Source organism: Belonocnema kinseyi, chromosome 6 (assembly GCF_010883055.1).
Source record: "Belonocnema kinseyi isolate 2016_QV_RU_SX_M_011 chromosome 6, B_treatae_v1, whole genome shotgun sequence".
NCBI classification, from domain to species: domain Eukaryota; kingdom Metazoa; phylum Arthropoda; class Insecta; order Hymenoptera; family Cynipidae; genus Belonocnema; species Belonocnema kinseyi.
Genome location: NC_046662.1, coordinates 147555717 through 147575358, shown reverse-complemented (window position 1 = coordinate 147575358; position 19642 = coordinate 147555717). Strand labels below are relative to the sequence as shown.

At 34.3% G+C, this 19642-nt stretch overlaps 1 protein-coding gene across 5 annotated transcripts in view; it reads right to left on the bottom strand.

Moving 5' to 3' along the window:
- Positions 1 to 19642, bottom strand: part of LOC117174284 (plant UBX domain-containing protein 2) — a 287058-nt gene that overhangs the window by 233530 nt on the left and 33886 nt on the right. The window contains exon 2 of one of the 5 annotated variants that reach the window (XM_033363236.1): positions 12279 to 12638. The exons of the other annotated variants lie outside the window; for them this stretch is intronic. The gene's annotated coding sequence lies outside the window, so the exon portion shown is untranslated. The remainder of the gene's footprint in view (positions 1 to 12278; positions 12639 to 19642) is intronic. 5 annotated transcript variants of the gene reach the window in all.

Genomic DNA, 19642 nt, shown 5'->3' with positions numbered 1-19642 from the left:
GATTGCCCTACAAATTCGGGGCATTCTTTCCACCAATTTCTGAAGTCTTTCAGGTCGCAATCATTGCCAAGCCTGCTAAATAAATTGCCACAAGTGAGATTTTCTGGTTGGATGCAGTTTCCGTACTTCTCCGTCCAGCTCATCCCACAACAGTTCGATGGGATTTGCATCAGGCGATTGTGGTCGCCATTCCATGAATTTAAGAGTGCGGGCAGCTTCTTTCGATCTTAAATAGTTCGTACAAAGTTTTGATGCATGTTTAGGGTCGTTATATTGCTCAAATACAAACCCCTTTCCTATCAAATCGATGCCAGATCGATAGTCTTCTTTCCGCATTTTTCCGTCGATTTTTAACCAGGTGGCGACACCAGCGTAGCAGAAAGAACCTCATACCATCACGCTACCACTGCCAAACTTAACTGCTGACTTTACACATTAAGGTGCGTGTCGTTCATTGAATTTTCTGCGACAGTATATTCGCTGTTTGCTACTGAAAATTTCTAATTTGGACTCATCGATCCATAACATCTGTTTCCATTGTTCGATAGACCAATTTTTATGTTTATTTGCCCATTTGAGTCGTTTACGGACGTTTGCTGATCGCAACAATGGTTTTTTGGCAGCGACCCGTCCATACAAACCGACGTATGACTGTTGTATCAGAGATCGGCTTCGGTAGCGCTTGATTGATCTCGGCTTTGATATCTGGCACTGTTTTGAGTCTGGATAGCTTACTTAACACTTGTCTCTTTCTGGGTCGGCCCGAGCGTTTCCTGTCGGAAAACAATTTGGTTTCAGCGAATCTCTCCAATGTTGAACAAGCCCTTTTCTGTGAAACTCCCAGTATTTGTGCAATTTTTTGCTGCGAATGACCTGTTTCACTTAAAATTACTATCTGAGCACGTTTTTGTTTCGGTATTTGCCTTGTTCTTGCCATTTTCAAGAATATAGGTACAATTTTGAAGTGGCAATAATGTTGAAAATATTATGCAATGAGCAACTGTCTTCAAAGTGTTAGAGTGACGAAATTTGAGATTATTGTACAGGCACTCAACGGCAGATTGGGTTCGAAGTCATTCGCGTACATTTTGAAGTATCGATGCATTGAGCAAAAATTGATTCGAGGTAAAAAAAATGTTGAAGTAATTAAAGGGATACATTTTAATATGGAGAATTTCTGAAAATAGAATCAAGAATCTAACGACCAAATTTCGACAACCACTACAAAATGTTCCCACTGCAATCTGAAAAAAGGAGCATCCTCCTCCTCTCTCCTCCGCCTAAAAAAGAAGAAAAAAAAGTAAAGCATTCCCCTTTAATTTGGACAAAACAATAAAAAGGAGGAAAGAAAAATGAGAAGGCAACCAACCAAATCTCCTTCCTCCTCTTTTTTGTTTATTTCGTCCTCTTTATTCCTACCATTATCAAATCACAATCAGAAATATTTGTAAAAAATAATCACCAACGTTTCGGCACTCCTACAGCACCTTTTTCAAGGCAAACACATTTTTTTAATAATATAAAATAAAAATAAAAAAAGTAAAATAAAATAAAAATGAAATAGAAATAAAATATAAAAAAGACAACGATAAAATTAAAATAATAATATTGTCGATTTTTCAATATTTTAAAATAAACATACTTTGATACAATTAATAAATGATAATTAAAAGAAAACGCTCAAAAGTTATCAATACAATATTGTTCTGAACAAATACGTTGTATAAAACGGTCTTTAGGACTTATTAGCAAACGAGTGAGCAAGCGAACAAAAACGAGAGTACAAGCGAGAGAGAGCATGAGAACGCAAATGCATCTTAGTCTACTTAACTCTTACATTACCATTACTTACAATCTTTAAACTTCTAATCTCAGCCATTTCCTTCTTCTTTCACTTGTTTATACCTTTATTTGCCTTTTTTCACATGTATTCTTGCATTCTCACCTCTAGCACCATCCTCTCCTACATCCTTCCCATACATGTTCCCATGTTTCCTCCTCCCATTCAAATATTCTACACTTTTTGTTCTCTTCTTTTTCCCAATACATCTTCTTCCTTACCTGTTTTATTGTAATCTTCTCCTTTACCGTTTATTGTATTTGGGTTCATCAATCATCCCCCATCTTGCTATTAATTGTTTTTCCATCTCCTTCTTTTCAATATCACATCATGGGCAATCATTAAACAAATAAATACTAATCAAAATTGAACAAAATTGCATTTAATTTAAACTATAAATATTTATGAAAATATCAGAAAAATATTTGTCTTGAATTAAAGATACAGTTCCTTTAACATAATTTTCTTTATTCGACCCAAATATACTTTCAAATCAAGGAAATCATCTCCAATTAAAGAAAGATCTGTATTCAAACAAAAAATTATTACTTTGAACTAAAGAAATGTCTTTGAATCAAGTAATACCGTGACTACAGGTTCTGGAATTTCGGTAAAAATAGGTGGATTTTTTTTTATACAAGTGGAGGTGGAAAAGGGTCTAGTTCTACCGAAATTTCGATTTAACCGATTTTTTCGTTACTTGAAGACACTTCCATCAAATAAACTTTTTTCGACTGAAAGCTAATGAATATATTTCTTTCGTTTGTATTAAAGAATATTTTTTTCCGATTTTTGATAGTGACATTTTTGTTTTTAATCTTTTTAATGCTTAAAAGTAATCTCTCATACACTTTCAACATTATTCACATAACCTATAAAATGTACAGTTAGATCTATGTATATTGTATAGCAATTCCAGGTTTATTATATATAGTTATTAGATTTTCAAAATCGGAATGTATGTACCTATAATTAAGTATATATAATTATTGGCAAGTTTTCAGGTTCATAAGTTATATTCATTGATTAAGACAAAAAAATGCCAAAAGCTTAAATATAAAAAAGCTCTTTTTTTAAAGATAAAAAAATACCTATTTCAAAATTAAAATCCGGGCAGACTAGTCTTTGTGATATAACGGAATAGAATCATAACTAATGAGGTCCAAAGAGCAATGATAAAGTTGCAACTTAGGCCAACTACAAGGACAACGCAAAGTTACTCTGAAGAGGAGATGGATTAGGCCATGAAGCAGCGTTTTTATTTAGCATCAGGATATGACAGGATGGGGCAGGATGACTTGATACTGCCTCATAGCCGAACTGTTGAGAAGCGCCTTGCACTAACTCCACTGAAAACTGGTTTTATACAACCTGTTTGGCAAAACTTAAAACAAAAGTTGCAAGAAATGCGAGAATGTGCAAGAAGGTACATTGCAAAGTTCAACGAGATGGACATAATGGAGAAGTTGGAGTACGATTTATTTAATACGTCAGAATGGCCTTTGAACTTGTGAGTCATAAGCTTTCATGTGCCATGAAAGCTGCATTCGTAACAGGAAAAGTTGTCACACGGACGATCAAGAAAACGATCTGGTTTACGGACAGCATGAATGACGTTGTGGATGTATGCAACAGTAACAACGTTCACGATGCAAATCCACTGGCAAGGCCTCTTTCTAAAAACAAATCGAAAATGTTTTGCATGTTTGGAAAACTTTTTAGAGTGGGGATCAACCATCCAAGTATGGAGCACAAGTAAGAAGAACAAAAAGTTGATAAGCTTACCCTATTTCAATGCACGTCTGATGACAGTGAAGGAACTTTTGGAACTTTCCAAAAGTATGGTTGTACTTGATCCTGAATTTCAATTGTGTACAAGGATATGCAATACAGATTCAATAGAGCCATTGTTTTCCAGAGTACGCGGACGAAATGGATTGAATCCAAATCCCACATGCCGAATGGACCGACTGACAATACGTGATTTGGTTGCTGTTAAGAACGTCGCATCTTCGAAGAAAGAGAATGCCGGCCCAGAAATGGAAATTATTTCCCAGCATTAACTCCAGAAGAAATGCAAAAGGAACTAAAAGATGTGAAAGTGCCGGAAGGTACAGCTGCACAAAGACACATAGAGTGCCATGAGACAGGAAACGTGAAATCAGTCGAAGATGACAGGTCCAAGGTGCAAGGTATATCACCATTATAGGAAATCAGCGGAAAACTTGAGAGGTTGTCAGTGACATACTTTGCAGACTATTCAGCGTTCAAAACTATGGACAAATTCAAATGTGATCGATGCTTGGAAGATATGCAGAAAGCTCCAGATGCGGAAGGAGGCATCAATGATCAATACCTAGAGTACCGAGAATATGAAGCAGATAATAAAGCTTGCAAAATAAGTCTGCGTGCCAAGTCTACGGAGAAGTTTCGCAATGTAGCAACAGCTAACGTAAAAACGTTTTTTAAGAACTTCGGTATGAAAAAAGAAACGTCCCATGGATTGAGAAAATCATTAATAGAGGATGCTAAACGTGAGATGCATGACGTGGATCCAGAATGGTATTTGAAAGGAACTTTTCAGAAGCACCGGGAATTTGCAACATATACACTATTCACTGCAAAAATCCACAGACATTGTACCTTAAGAGGACAGAGCAGCAAAAGAAGATAAAAGTAATAAGAGACAAGTCAATGCCGCTAAAAAAAGAGACTGCCATGAAACGTGACCATCAGGCAAAAGGTCAAAAGAGACCTACCAAAGAAGTGGAAGAAGAAGAACAAAAGCACTCGAGGAAAAGGCGAAAACTTGGGATTATGAAGCACGAGTAGATGAAGCGTTCTTACAAATAATTCTTTAGAAGAAGTTCGAGAGCCTCGGGCTGTTTATTCAGATATTGAAAAATAAAGTACAAACCTCCTTTTTAATGATTATTTTAAAATTTGCTTCTTATTTTACCTTAAATTTTATTCTTTCACACCCTGAAAAATGTGGATCATTTAAAAAACAATTACATTATTACCATTCATAATATGCATTAGTATTGCAACAAAAGTTTTTTTCTTGTGTTATTTTTATTATTAAAAAAAGCGCATTCTATTAAAATAAAACTTATTATCAAACATTTTACTGCAACTGGTGTCATTATTCTATAAATCTAATTTGTTAATACGCAATGTAGATGTAATTTAGGTGAAAAACGTTGTTGAATAAAATGTTTGGTATCTTGTTTTTGTTTTTTCCAAAGTTTCTTTTTTTACTTTTAATATATTTTATAACCCGAGTTTATAACAAACTTGTAGGTAGTTTTTGGTCAAACAACTTTTGTGTTTTCATTTTGTTGGTCTCTTGTGTCGTTTTTTTTTTAATTTGTTTTAACTTTGTATCTTCTTTTTTACGATTGAAATAGAACCTACTCGTCCTATCGAAAACAAAAACTATGTGTCCTGTTAAAAAAATATCCCTGACAAATTTGAACGAGTTTTCGATATTTTTTGCAACAGCAACTTTTGTCTATTGATTTTTTTTTCATAGCTTGCGTCGTTTGTCCTAAACGTTTTTCTCTCTCGTGACTTTTTTTTTATACGATACGTTGTTTGGCTTAAAAGCTTCCTTTTGGTTCCTGTTTTTTCATTCAGAAAATGCTATAACCTTGATCATTTTCTTTTTATTGAAAAAGTCATTAGGATAAATGGTTCGAATTTCCGAGTACTATTAATAGCCGTACATCGAATTTTTAAATCTTGAAAAAAATAGTCTGAAACATTTTGAAATTGCGCTCACTTTTTGAATTTTAATCCAAAATACCTGGTTTACGAACTCGTTCTTTCTTTTTAGGCCTTAAAAATGTGTGCCAAAACAGAATCCAATCTCATCAATCTTTCGAAAGGTATCGTGCCTACGCGTTATAGACTACAGACTACAGACTACAGACAGAAAAGTTTGTAAAAATCGTTTTTCTGACTCAAGGGGTCTCAAAACGTGCAAATTGTATGAAAATCGACAAAGTGAAATTTGACATAAAATCAATACCTTCTCATTAGGATGAGAATGTAAAAAAAAACATAAATTGGAATAAAGAGAATACAAAATCCGTATTAGGTCTAATACACTTAATAAGAAATTAATCTGCCATTTTATTTTCTGAATGACATGGTGGATAGGCCTGTGCACGGAATACCCGGGGAACCACTGAAAAAAAACGAGTCGTAGCTATACCTCCTGGGTGGCATGGGAACGAGCTATTTATAATAATTTGAACAAAATTTTTATTACGAGTAATTAAGCTAAGAATAAATGAATCCACCATCACAGAAAAAACAAAGAGTAAAAAGTGGTATAGTTAAAAATAATGGATGTAGTCTCGGAATGCAAACAAATGAAGATCGGTAGGGCTTACATATAAGAAATGATTGACTTCTTTTTCTTAAATCCTTACCAATCTATATTTTCTTAAATGCCGAGAGAACCCCCAGCATTTTTACTTGAATGACTTTTTACCTTTTGTTTTTTTGCGATTGCATTTTTTTATTGACAGGGAGAAAAAATAAACATTAAATATGTGTTTTTGAATAATAATTACTTTATCTCAACGTTTAATGCAACTGCTTCCTTCTTACAAAATCCGCCCACCTCGTTGGCACAGCCTAATAGCGCGCGGCTCGCGAGCTTGAGCACGCTCACTGCGCATGTCTATCAGATCTCGCAGTTCGCACTCACACTAGTTCTACATGGACGCGTAATGCAATAATCTGTCTCTTTCTATTTGCGCGTTTTACTGTGAAAGAAAGAGACAGAGTATTACGTTTGACGCCGAACGCAGCCGAGAACGCGTCTATGTAGAACTAGTGTGACTAATGGGTTACCCCGCGCTTCGTGCTCAGGTATTTATTCTTTACATTAGGAATGCTTAATTTAAACTTTAGCGAAAAAGTCTCTTTCAGATCCCGATTTTTTATGCATCCTCAGTCTGAATTTTCTACCTAATTAAGTCTGAGATAACATCACAATATTAAAAGGTACAATATTTTCATGGGAATTCCTCTACTATCTCGAGTTGTTATGCTAAAAATAGAAATTTTTTTCATAACGTTTTTGGTAAGTAAAACAAATACTCCTAGAAGTCTTCTTTTAGACTTTTAACGTATTTCGCGTCTTTTGGCGTAATATTGGCATTTTATATGTTTGCATATGCATATTTATGTCGACAAATAAATTAAAAACGACGACTTCTTTCGAAAAATGGTTTAATGAAATTTTACAGGAATGTTTAAAAGCTGAAATTTCTTCCAAAATTTTTCCCGGTATTTCGCGCCATTTGGCTTAAAATTTGAATTCTCGATAGATTACATATTATTTTGATAAATAAAACCAAAATTACAAGTCCTATCACGTGATATTGCCAAAAATTTGAATTTTCTTTTTTTATATAGTAATTTTGATAAATACAACCGAAATCACAAATCCTAACAAAAAAAGCATAGAATAATTTTTTAAGGATTTTTAGCATAGTAGTTTCGAGAAATAAAACGGATTTATGGTATTCACAGGCAGACAGACGCCATAGCCAAAACTTCATTGTCGGCTTCAGGGTGAATCAAAACTTGGAAATCGTTTAAACACTGAGGTGTAACATTTCAACCTATTATAATACTTTCTCAACCATAAATGATGAGGATGTAAAAATTATTTCATATTTTAATGAGTGAAGACTTACTTTATGAATTGAAACTATAATTATAATTAAAAGTTGTAATGTATTAGTTTAATTTTTAATTTTTAAATTATTTCTATTACAACGTTTTCTATTTGAAATTATTAATTCTAATTTAAAAAAAAATGTTCTAATTTTCATGGTTTTAATTAAAAATAATTTGTCATTGAAGGGCTTTAATTCAAAATTATATAATCTTTATCGGTTAAATTCGATTTATTTTAACTTTGCGAGCGTTCCTCATTTAAGAGATGAATTTAATAAATTCGGAAATTATTTGATTTTTATCCTTGCGAAATAATAGCAGAATTTTGATTTAAAATACTGCAACCTTAATCAAATATTTTTCAGAGTATGTCAAAGAATGCATATACAATTATACATATTTTGTTATCCAACCATTTTTTGAGTAAAACAATTAACAGAAAAGTTATTCTACCTAGTTGTACTTTCGATTTTGTAAATTCACAGCAAGTATTTGTCCTTGAAATAATTTATTAATGGAAAAATGGGTCCCAGGCGAAAATTCACGCCAAATCAAGGGGAAAATCACAAAAGACAAAGGCAGGAGTAAAGGCCCACTGAGGAACTTTATTGCGTTCCCGTCAACGATTAAACCCTTGTTTGTGCCCTTTATATTCAGAAAAGTTGAACGCCCGTGGCCCACACACATTGCACCCTATTACGCGTCGATCTTGGTTCCGGGAACGTTCCCGGAACGTGCAAAATATCCGCCGCTTGAAAAATTTCACTGAGACCTAAGGGGAACCTTCCGTTATTGTTATTTTTAACAACAATTATAAACCGTAAAAGACAAGTGAAAATAAATGCCATTTTTAAGTTTTGAGTTTTGTAACGTTCCAAAGTGGCGGACATTTTGCGCGTTCCGGGAAAGTCCCATATCATTAGGGTATATATTGCTATTATCTTTTGTTTCAGCATAAATAAGCATATTATGGACTTGCGTCAAATTATGGTTTGGAATGTGCAAAAGGAGTAGGGGCTTGTATTTATGCACTTGTAAATTTATTTGCAGTTATGTTTCGATTATTTTCATTTTTTGTTTTAATGATCATGGCTGATAAAGAAATATGTGAAGATTTGTCGTCAAGGTCCAACTGCGATTTATCTTCTGTGACTTACCTCTGATATGTTAGATCTATTAATGTTGATGCTATCTTTTATTGCGTTTGCATAATCAATCTTGCTTTTTTGTTTCATGGTATAAAAATGAATTGTATTTATGGTTGTAAGTGTTATTTATTTGATTACTCATGAGTGTGAATTTGCAATTGGTATTGAATATTTCGTTTAAACGAATTTTTTACAGCTAAGTTTACACGTTTTTTCAGTCATAACATAGTATTAGATCAATTATGTATTTATTTATTACTTATTGCCTATTTTTTATTATTACTTTTTTAATTATTATTTTTTATCATTTGTAGCAATTATTTGATCATGCTAATTATTTTATTTTGTCATGCTTTATAACTGGTCCAAACTTAGATTTTATTTTTTACAATTTAATCATTATTTATATTTTTCAGATGTAATGACGCATTACTAGACAATAAATCACTATACAAAAACATCCGGAACGTTAGCGATAAAAGTATTGAAGACAACCCTGAATGTAAGCAGAAAGTTTCCCTCGGCACATTCCGTCCTCTTTGTGATGCAGCTTTAAAAGGTGCTCTAAAGATAAACATTCACATAACTGCAAGTCACAACATTCACGTGGAGATTGAAACAAAATTCTTTAGTACTAATAAGTTACTAGATAGATAAACGTTTATTTTCCGGCCTGTTGGCCTTAAAAAATTGACTTGCTTACGCTTCCATTTTTTTACAGAATTTTCTTACAGCTAACTCTTACAAATTAACATCCACCCACACCTTATAACTAATCCGCTTGCTTCTATATCCTAACCTTCCTCGCTGTGCCTCGCCTGGCACGCATGTCTCTCTTTCCTTGCTATGCCTTGAATTGCTAGCCTCTGTCTCCGCGGCTAACGCCTAATACTTAACTACTAATTACAATATTTACAGTTTTCTTACATCTACTTCCTCTCCTATTTACAATCCTTCTTTCTCCATTCCTCTTCCTCCTTCCTTTTCCTCTTCTCCATCTTACCCAAAACCCCCTTCACCTTCCTGCATAATTCACATATTCTCTTATCTCTTATCCCTAGGAAGTCAGAACCTATTATAATTCTCCATGCAACCGCATCTCATTCTCGCTATCCATCTTTGCACCACTACGTCTGGTCTCCTTCTCCCACCAACACTCCCTAGCCAGCATTATTCCCCCCTCTTCCAGAAATTTCTCCTCATATTTACACGCTCGACTCCCTGTTATAATCCCTAACCTCGTTCTTCTTGTCTCCCTCCTGACAATACCTTACCTGTCTCACCTCCTTTCCTGAACACCATAACCTTCGACTTATCCGCATTTAACTCTAAGCTATTTTTGTCCAAGCATCTTCTCAACCTTTTCATCATCTCCTACCTTTGCTCTTCGCTAGCAGCACTATGTCATCTGCATATGCGAGTGACCATATCCTGACTCCTCCTACCCTAACTCCTGGTACCACTCCGCCCGCTAGCTTACATTCCATATCCGCGATCAAAATTGCAAAAAGCGTTGGGCTAATCGGGCAGCCTTGCCTCAACCCCCTATCCATCCAGAATCCCTTAGAGATTCCCTCCCCTCCTCTCACCCTCTCGATCAGGTCCCTCTTCACTTCCCTCTCTTCCATTGCCTCTCACAACTTCCCCCTATCCACCGAAGGGCACGCGTCCTTTAGATCTACAAACAACGCGTACACTTTGGCACCCTTTTTGGTTAGTTCTCTATCCACCACATGCTGCAAGACGTAAATATTGTCAATAGTACTCCTTCCCTGCCTAAAGCCCGCATGTGTCTTCAGAAATATTTCTTTCCCCTCAACATCCTTGCGCAGCCTATCTGCCAACACAATGCGTATATTTTATACGCAGTATTCATTAGCGTAATTCCTCTATAATTTTCCTGTGTCTCCCTATCCCCTTTCTTATACAGTGATACGATCAACCCATCCATCCACCCTCTTGAGAATCCCTCCCCCCTCCATACTTTTTTCACTACCCCCTTCAGCCTCTGCCTTACCTCTTGTGTGCCAAGCAGCCACGCTTCCTTCTCTACTCCGTCCAGCCCTATTGCCTTAAATTTTTTCAAATTCCTTATCTGCTTCTCTATCTTTTCGTCATTCAGCTCCTCTCCATCTACCTTCCTCGTTCCCCTAATCCCCTCATGTCACTTCCGTGTATATGATCCCTGAAATGAATCCTTAAAAAATTTGCTCCAATCGTCGCTCCCGATCTTCTCACTTATCCCCACCCTACGTTTCCTAAACCTATTAATTATCTTCCACACGTCCCCTTCTGTCTTAACACTTCTCAACTCCTCTTCCAGCTCATTTTCCTTTTCCTGCTCTTTCTTCTTAGACATCGTCCTAAGCTCCTTCCTCATTTCTACGTACTCCTCCCTATTCGCGGTTCCTTTCTTCCACTTCCTGTACTTCTTTTTCACCTTTTTCTTCATCATTTTACATTCCCTAACCCACCCCTTTCTTCTTCTTTCTAAATATCTTCTTTTGCACACAACCTTTCACTTTATCTTTTAGATCCTTCCATAACTTGTTCACAGACTCCCCCTCAACACTAATGAAGTTATTAATTTGCATTGCTCTCTGTTCTTTAATTTAATGTATTTTTTAAATGGCCGTCTTTCGGTAGGTATATTGCGATGAAACTTTCTTCGTGGTTGCCAGACATCACATACAAGTAATTTGTTTAATAAAATGCAAAAACCGAAAGTTCAGAGGAAAATGAATTTTACGATAAATTTCAGTTTTTGGTGTCAAATTTAGCCCTAAAAAATTTTTTAATACGAAACTAATGGAAAATATTTGTATCTTAATTACCAATTCTCCTCTGCACCATAAGCCCCAATGCTTCTAATTATATGTAGTACATGAAACAGGGGTAGTACCCCGAACAGGCCCCGACAAGTAATTTTCAAATGTTCAAACAAATTCCACTTGTTTAAATAATTTGTTTGATCTCAGTTTTTTTCTAACAAAATCATAATTCAAGTTTTCCTTTTAATAAATTCTATACAGTGTATATTATTGTTGGGAAGTTTTCAATTGTTTAAACAAATTCCCATTAAATAAATAATGGAATCGAATTAGGCGATAAGTATTGTTTTCAAGTACTAATAACAAATTTTACTTTGTTTATATGGTAATAATCGAACTATTTGTTATGTTATAGATTTTATGACATGGGAGAAAAAACCATGCAGAAAGAATGGCACTCTCGAAGGAGAGTGCGCGTTGGTGCTCATTTTAAATGCAACATTATCTTAAATCATGTTTTGAATCGAGCAAAAGAAAAATGCGTACATGTTCAAAGTACATTAAATAATATGTTCCGATCATGGTACCCTATCATTTCTAAACGATATAATGTAAATTTATTCCATTTTTAGCGCAATTTTCAGCTGTAAAAATGATCATATTTTGACGTGTCACAATATGAGAGAAAATCTGAAGAAAAGAAGAAAGTTTGCGATAGCAAAAGCATAGCAGTGCACATAACGTACCAATAAAATTTGTACACTTATTTGTGTGAGAATAAAAAGCTATTGAAAATTATTTGTAAAAAATTTGGCTTACCTTTTACAATATAAAATCCGAAAATTGTTGCTTTCACGAAAAAAATCATTCGCTCATAATTACGTTGTTCTTTCGATGGTTTATGGATAAATACTCTTAATTACAAATTTAATCTTTTGATTCTACTACACAAATATTTGCATATACATACTTTTTTACTCTATACTACTTTTCATATGAAGGCTCGATACTTCTTTATGTTATAAATGTATTCTAGGTCGAAAAATATTTAGTTTTGGTATTTATTTAATACAATAAAAATATTTAACTTTAGAATTTAAATCTAATATCCATTAGGGTGGCCCAAAATGACAGGCTTTTAATTCCTTATTATCTGCAACTGGAAACCTGTTCCTCATGCTGAAAAACAAATGTCCATTTTTTTAAATAATATTTAGAGGTGGCGCCATGCTTTCAAAGTTTTCGGTTGAATAATCGATTGAAGTTCATAAAATCGTCAACTGTCAAAGGAAATATTAACTTTTCCTGGGCATCTTTGTTACAGTAAGCGGATTATGGGGAAGTGGACGAGGTACTTACCAGCGAATTTTATGGTCTTGGGCTCAGGTATTCGAAATGGACAATAAGAATTTAAAGGTTTCTTCTATCTGCAATAGTCTACTGGCTGCTTTTGTGAACTTCTAAACATTTTCAACAAGAGGATTGATATGGTTCACATGCATAGATCTGACGAGTTTAAAAGAGAATTCATAACCTCTCCTCTATAAAACAGAAATGTAATTTTGATTGAAGATTTTTATGAATAAAAATATTTCATTAGTTTGAAAATTGTGGATGCTCCGCATTTCAAATTTTTAAATAATTAAAAATAATGATTTTTAAAACAATTTTTATAAAAAATTCATTGTTAGTCAATAATTTTATCGATAAAAATAGTTTATTAGTCAAAAAATTGGTAATCATTCAAGCTGTAAATCTTTAAATAATTAAAAATAATGATTTTGTAAAACAATTTTGATAAAAAATTAATTGCTATTGAATACTTTTATCGATGAAAACAGTTTAATTAAAAAAGGTTTAATGATTCAAACTTTAAATGTTTAAATTATTGACAATAATTATTTATTTAAACAATTTTTATAGAAAAGTAATTGTTATTGAACATTTTTATCAAAAACAACATTTTATTAGTTTGGACATTTTTCATGCTTTAAATTAGAAATGTTTAAATAATTAAAAATTAATTATTTGTTTGAAAAATTTTTATAAAATATTAATTTTTAGTAAATATTGTTAGCGATAAAACAAGTTATTAGTTGCATAATTTTTGTCGCTGCATACTTATGTAAAGATTCTATTTATTATAATTCCGAATTTCGAATACGAAATTCATATTTACTGTATTTAAGATTGGGATACATATTTCGAGATTTTGTAGGTACAGATAGAATATAGTAGACCATTAGTGGATGAGCCGAGGCAACACGCCCACCATAAAATTAGTAATTTATGGACTAGCTACGTCGCTTACGGAAACTAATTTCTGGTTTTTGGTAAAAATCTGATTGATATAAAAGTTAAAATTTGACGATTTTCATAAGGTCGCATCCGGAATCTATGAGCAACAACTGTTGAAATTTTCAGTGATAACAAACAATATTAAGGGCCGTAAACAAGCTCATGCAAATCATGGGTTTAAGAAAAACAGCCATGTTTTGGACTTAAAAAATAATCTCAATAATAATTTGTTTTGTATATTTTTTTGTAAACCACTTTCTACTTTACTGAAAAAGGCGTTTCCAAAATTTAATTACATTCTTTAAATAATGCATATGTTAAATTTGAGCATGAAGACAAATTAGAAATTAGTTTTTCAGTATGAAGAACAGGTTTCTAGTTGAAAATAATACAAATTCGTAATATTATTATTATATACGTAATAAATATACTACGTATATTTATACTACGGTTCCTTATTGTGTATTTATTTAAAAAGAAAAACGGAAGTAAATTTAATTTAAAAATCGCGCCCTCAGAGGACTTCCGTATTCCAATTTCTCTACCAGTCAGAAACGACTCTCTCGCTTAGGGCCATGTGACGAGTGGGTAACGTGACTAGATTCCTACCATACCGACACTTTCCTAACATATTTTCACACGAAGCGCCACATCGAGTTAGAAATTTGGGATGATAAATAAGAAACACTCAGAAAGGTGGGTCTGGTCATAAATTCTAATAATTATGAAAAACGTATAAAAAAAATTTTTACAAAAAAAAAACGTTTAAAGTATACAAATTTAAGACCAGACCTACCTTTCTTAGTACTTTTGATTTATTATCCCAAATATTAAACTCGATCTGGCGCTTTGTGTTAAAATAAGTTGGGAAATACAAAAAGTGTCGGTAAGGTAGGAATCTGGTCAGGTGACCCACTCATCACATGGCCTTAAGTACCCCTAACCGCAGAGGGAAGATAGGTATACAGGTGACAATGCCCACCAAGCTTAAAAGATGGGCGCGGGGAATGATACGTCGAGAGTAGGTTTAGTTAAGGAACCAGCGACGCGAGGAGCTAACAGTGTCGTGAACCAGAGGGAAGATTTCCTCTACCCCTCTATGCCTCTACGACGGAACCAGTGCCTCAGCGATATAAAAAATGGTTAATGTGCATAAGTGAAATGGGCCTAAAATGTGTATGGTGCATGTGATTCAGAAGAGAGAACGTAAATTGAAGATAGGGAAGGATATGCGTGAAAAGTAAAAGAAACCGTTACAGCCAAGTTTTTCACCGTAACCGAGAACCGCTTCTAAATCTCGTCGATTTTGAATATTTACCGAATATTCATTTCATTAAAAATGAATTTTCAAATGTAAAGAATAATATATTAATTATCTTAGCTAAAAGTAAGCAAATTGAAACTTCTTGGTTCTAAGAACTTAATTGAATTGCCTGTCTTTCTCCACAACAGAAACGTAGATTAATTTTCTTGGTGACTAGGAGCCAAGTTTTCAAATTGAAAAAATTGTCTAATATACTTTCACAAAAATAAATTCTTAATACTTGTATAGTGCTATTTTTAAATCCAATTTTACTTTATAATTACTTCACCTTTTCGACTTCGCAAATTCAATGAATTGTGCAAATGAATTTGTACGCGGATAAGTTTTGGAATTGTTCACGTGGAAATTTAGTCAGTTAAAAAATTTTTAAGTAGGTACGAAATTCACTAGAAATAAATATTCTTATTGTCACTTGAAAAAAAGTACTATTTCTGTGCTACCCAGGAAAAAATAATCAATTCAAAACATAGCTGTGAATTGCGTATCTGTCATTTGCAGATTCAGAAAAATAAAACTGAATCCGGTTGCGACTATGTGAATCGGTCATTTTCTCAAGCAGCTTCAAATCTGCCATGTATTGCAATGACCATTTGAAGCAAAGCCATATTGAATCGGTTTCCGTCTTTCTGAATGAGACCGACTTTTTTTTAGGTTAAGCTGCCGTATTTCACACGATTTTTAAAATTTATAAATTATTGAAAGATTAAAAGAAATCATGCGCAAGTCTACTAGATTCCTTTTGTTATTTCATTTCTAGATGTTGTAAAGGCTTTTGCGGCACATAAGTTAGTCAAAAAAATTATGATGACTAAAAGTCTTTAAAAAACCAATCGGTGGCAATCCGGAATTTCAGTGACAAATACGCAATTCAAAAGCTTTCTAAACCTATTCAACAGAATTGATTGGATTTTTGTTTCCTGCGTACTTTCAGGTATTGGAATAAGACTAAAATAACCATCACCAGTGATAAATTCTACGTAAGAAAAATCCACTTATACCTGTAACAATATATGGAGATCGAACTTCTTCTTAAAATATATCACTAATCCATTATTTCTCTGACCTTCCAAAGAGGTCATGCGCTCAGAAATCGTGAGTGACATGGCATATTTTTGAAATTGAAAAGTAGAACGCGTGTTCGCTCAGAAATTTGGCGTCGCGTCGCATACATTCGGGAAAACCAGCGCGTGTTTAATATAAATCGACTGCGTGATCTTCAGTAAAATTTCTTGCTGCATTCCCAGCTCAACAATATCTCGAAATTCACCATATGGATGTATGCACAGCTTATTTAAATGGCAAATTAAATGAAAATTTATACATGCATATTCAGCAAGGTTACAGAAATTTGATTAACAAAGAATTGTCTGAGGAACCTGTCGGATCGAGTAGGCAAGTGATTCAAGACAAGAAAGTCATCAAAATTGCTCAAGGGTGGATGGACAAACTTCAAGAAGACGATAACAATGTCTGTTTATTAACAAAAGCTTTGCATGGACTCAAGCAGTCAGGTGTTGAATGGAATCTTCCATTAGTAGCTTGATTAAAACGACTTGGCTGACAGCAACTAGATCAAGATCTTTGCACTTTCATGTAAAGAGAGCAAGATGACGTAATGCTTCTAATGACTTATGTTGCCGACCTGCTGATTGCATCCGCAAATGAAAACTGGATAAGCGAAATTAAGTATTCATTCGCGACTGGTTTTGAAATTAAGGATGTCGGAAAAGTCAATCTTTGTTTGGGCATCGAATTTCAGAGATCTGTAGATGACAAAGAAATACATTTGTCACAACGAAAATATTCCAAGAAAATTCTAAAAAGATTTGCAATGCGGGATTGTAAATGGTTTTAAATGATGCGAATTTTTCTTACATATTTTAAAAAGTTCTGCAAAATAAAAAAAAAAATTTTAAAACCTTGAAGGGCCGATTTCCCCAACTTTGATTCAATCGTTAATCATTGATTAACCTTATTTAATCAATGATTTGCGTTCCACCATTCTTTTAATCATGATTAGGAGAAGATAATCACGGGTTAACTTAACCGCCTAATAATGGCTGGTTATGGACATAACCCCATAGCTGGTTAGTGACATAACCCCGAAATTGAAGTGCAAGTGCAGTGAGTGCAGTATACAGGAAGGAAATATGGCTCTGTTTTACAATGATGTTTTATCTTCATCTGATGATGATGAAATCCTTAACCACGTTCAGAGAAGGCCACGAATATTCAGACACAATTGCCACTTATCTTCTATTACACTTGCCACTGAAAACACTCGTAACCTCAAAGTTTGGGCATCTTATCATATGCTAATGTCGCCGAGCGTTCATGAAGAATTTCGTTTTAACCAATCAGAGTCGCCGCTACAAAAGAAAGACCTAGAAACTAGACCTTACTACGAACAAAGTATATGATTAGCTAGCAGAGGTTGAAAATGCTTGGTAGAACGCATCGCTGGTTAACGCTGATTTAATCATCGATTAAAAAATTAATTAAATTTATTAATTAATTTTTAATTTAATTTTAAATTTTATTAATTAAATTAATTAATTAAATTTAATTAATTAAAAATTTAATCAGGGTTGGTGAAATTGGCCCTAAATCTTCCAGATATTTTTCGGCAATTTTTTAATACTTTGGAATGTTTCGCAGATCTTTTAAAATACATTTTTAAAATATTCCTCCACAAAAATAAGGATTTATTGAGGACTGCCGTTTCCGGCGTGAAAGTGTATGGTAGCGGTGATTATGTGTTGCTGAATTCGGTAAATTGCAGTGAGATTTGAGGTGAGTTAATAGGCAGAGTATAAAGGAAGTGTCTTTCAGTGAGAGTTACTGTGATAAAAATAATGGAATTGAAAAAGTGAGATATTTTAAGTGTTTGGGTTGTGAAGCAGGGTAGGGAATCCAGTGCAGATATCTAGCGGCGACAGGCCACGTTAGGTACACAGAAGCACGGAAGTAGATCAGATAGGGTGAGGTAGTACAGTTGCGAAAGAGTTTACGCAAGTTACATCAATTTGATGGCTAGAGGGAACTCAGACGAGGAAGTGTTTGGTAAACCGAAGCGTGAGGAAAAGAGGGGAAAATACAAAAAAAAACAGTAGAAAGGGAGAGATTAAGGGCAGAGAGTTTTGGATCAATTGAGAAAATTGTTAATAGGAAAAGGGATAGGCCAGAGAGGGGAAGTAGTGAGGAGAAAATAGCAACGAGATCCACCCTTAAAAACTCTAAAATATATAGAACGCCACCAGGAAAGGAAAAAATTGAATCAGGGGAGAAAGAAGAGGGAGAAGACGATGATAAAATTGACTGTAGAGGGAAAATAGAACATGAAAATTTACAGTAGTGTGACGTGCGAAAAATGATGGTAGAAGTTATGGGGATATATAAGGAAAAGAAGGAGAAACGGGGAGAGGAAATAAAGAAAGAAATAAGGCGGGAAATGACTGAGCTCAAGAGAGAAATTAGGAAATGGGAAGAAGGGAAAACTAGAAAAAAAGATGCAGACACCCGAGCAATGATTAGTAAAGCAGGAAAAGCCTAATAAAAAGGTAGAGGAACTTGAAGATAGATTGAGAAAGATTGAAAGCTCGAATCAGGCGTTTGGAGGTGAGGGAGTAAGAATAGAGAGAAGGAAAGGCGGAAAAAAATACAGCAAAGAATAGAAAAGAAAGAGAGGGAAAAAAGAAAAGAAACATACTGATAAAGGATATAAGATTAGAAGGGAAGGAGCTGAAGACAGGGGTGGACGAAGTACTAAAAATGATTGATGCTAAGGTAGAGATAGAAGAAATGCGAAATGTAGGAAGGGAAGAGCGAAGAGGGAAGATAATGATACTGGTAAAACTAAAAAAAATTGGGAACATGAGAGGGAAGTGATGACAAAGAAGAGGTTATGATATGGAAGCCCAGAGAGAATAGAGTATGGTTTGACATGGGTAGAAAGGAAGATGCAATATAAATTAAGGAAAATAACGAAAGATGAAAGAAAAAATGGAAAAAGAACATGGGTTAAGTATGGGAGAATACAGATAGATGGAATATGGTGGGATTGGGATGAACAAAGGGAAGAGATAGTAGGAAATGAAGTATCGGGAAACAAGGTGAGGAAGGAACCGGAGATAGTAAAATAAGAAATAGTAAGAAGCAAAAAGAGACGAAAAACGAATGTAGGGAAGAATGGAAGATATGCTACTAGAATATTGCAGGATTAGAGAGACAGGATAGGGAGTTTATGAGAAACTTGATACAATGAGAAATAATACTAATGACGGAGACTTGAATACATGAAAAGGGATGGGAAAGAGTAAGGGGAAGGTTACCAAGAGGTTGCAAATGGCAAGTTCAAAATGCAAAGAGGAAGAATAAAAAGGGCAGAACAACGGGAGGACTGGTGATGGGAGTAAGAAACGAATGTATAATAGGAAATGTTGGATTATGTCAACTATTGTATATATGTACGAGGGTAGTTCAATAAGTCCTTAGAATGACCAACAGATGGCGCGCGAATCGCTCCAAATCATCTGTTTTCAGTCAGCACCACTCCCGACTA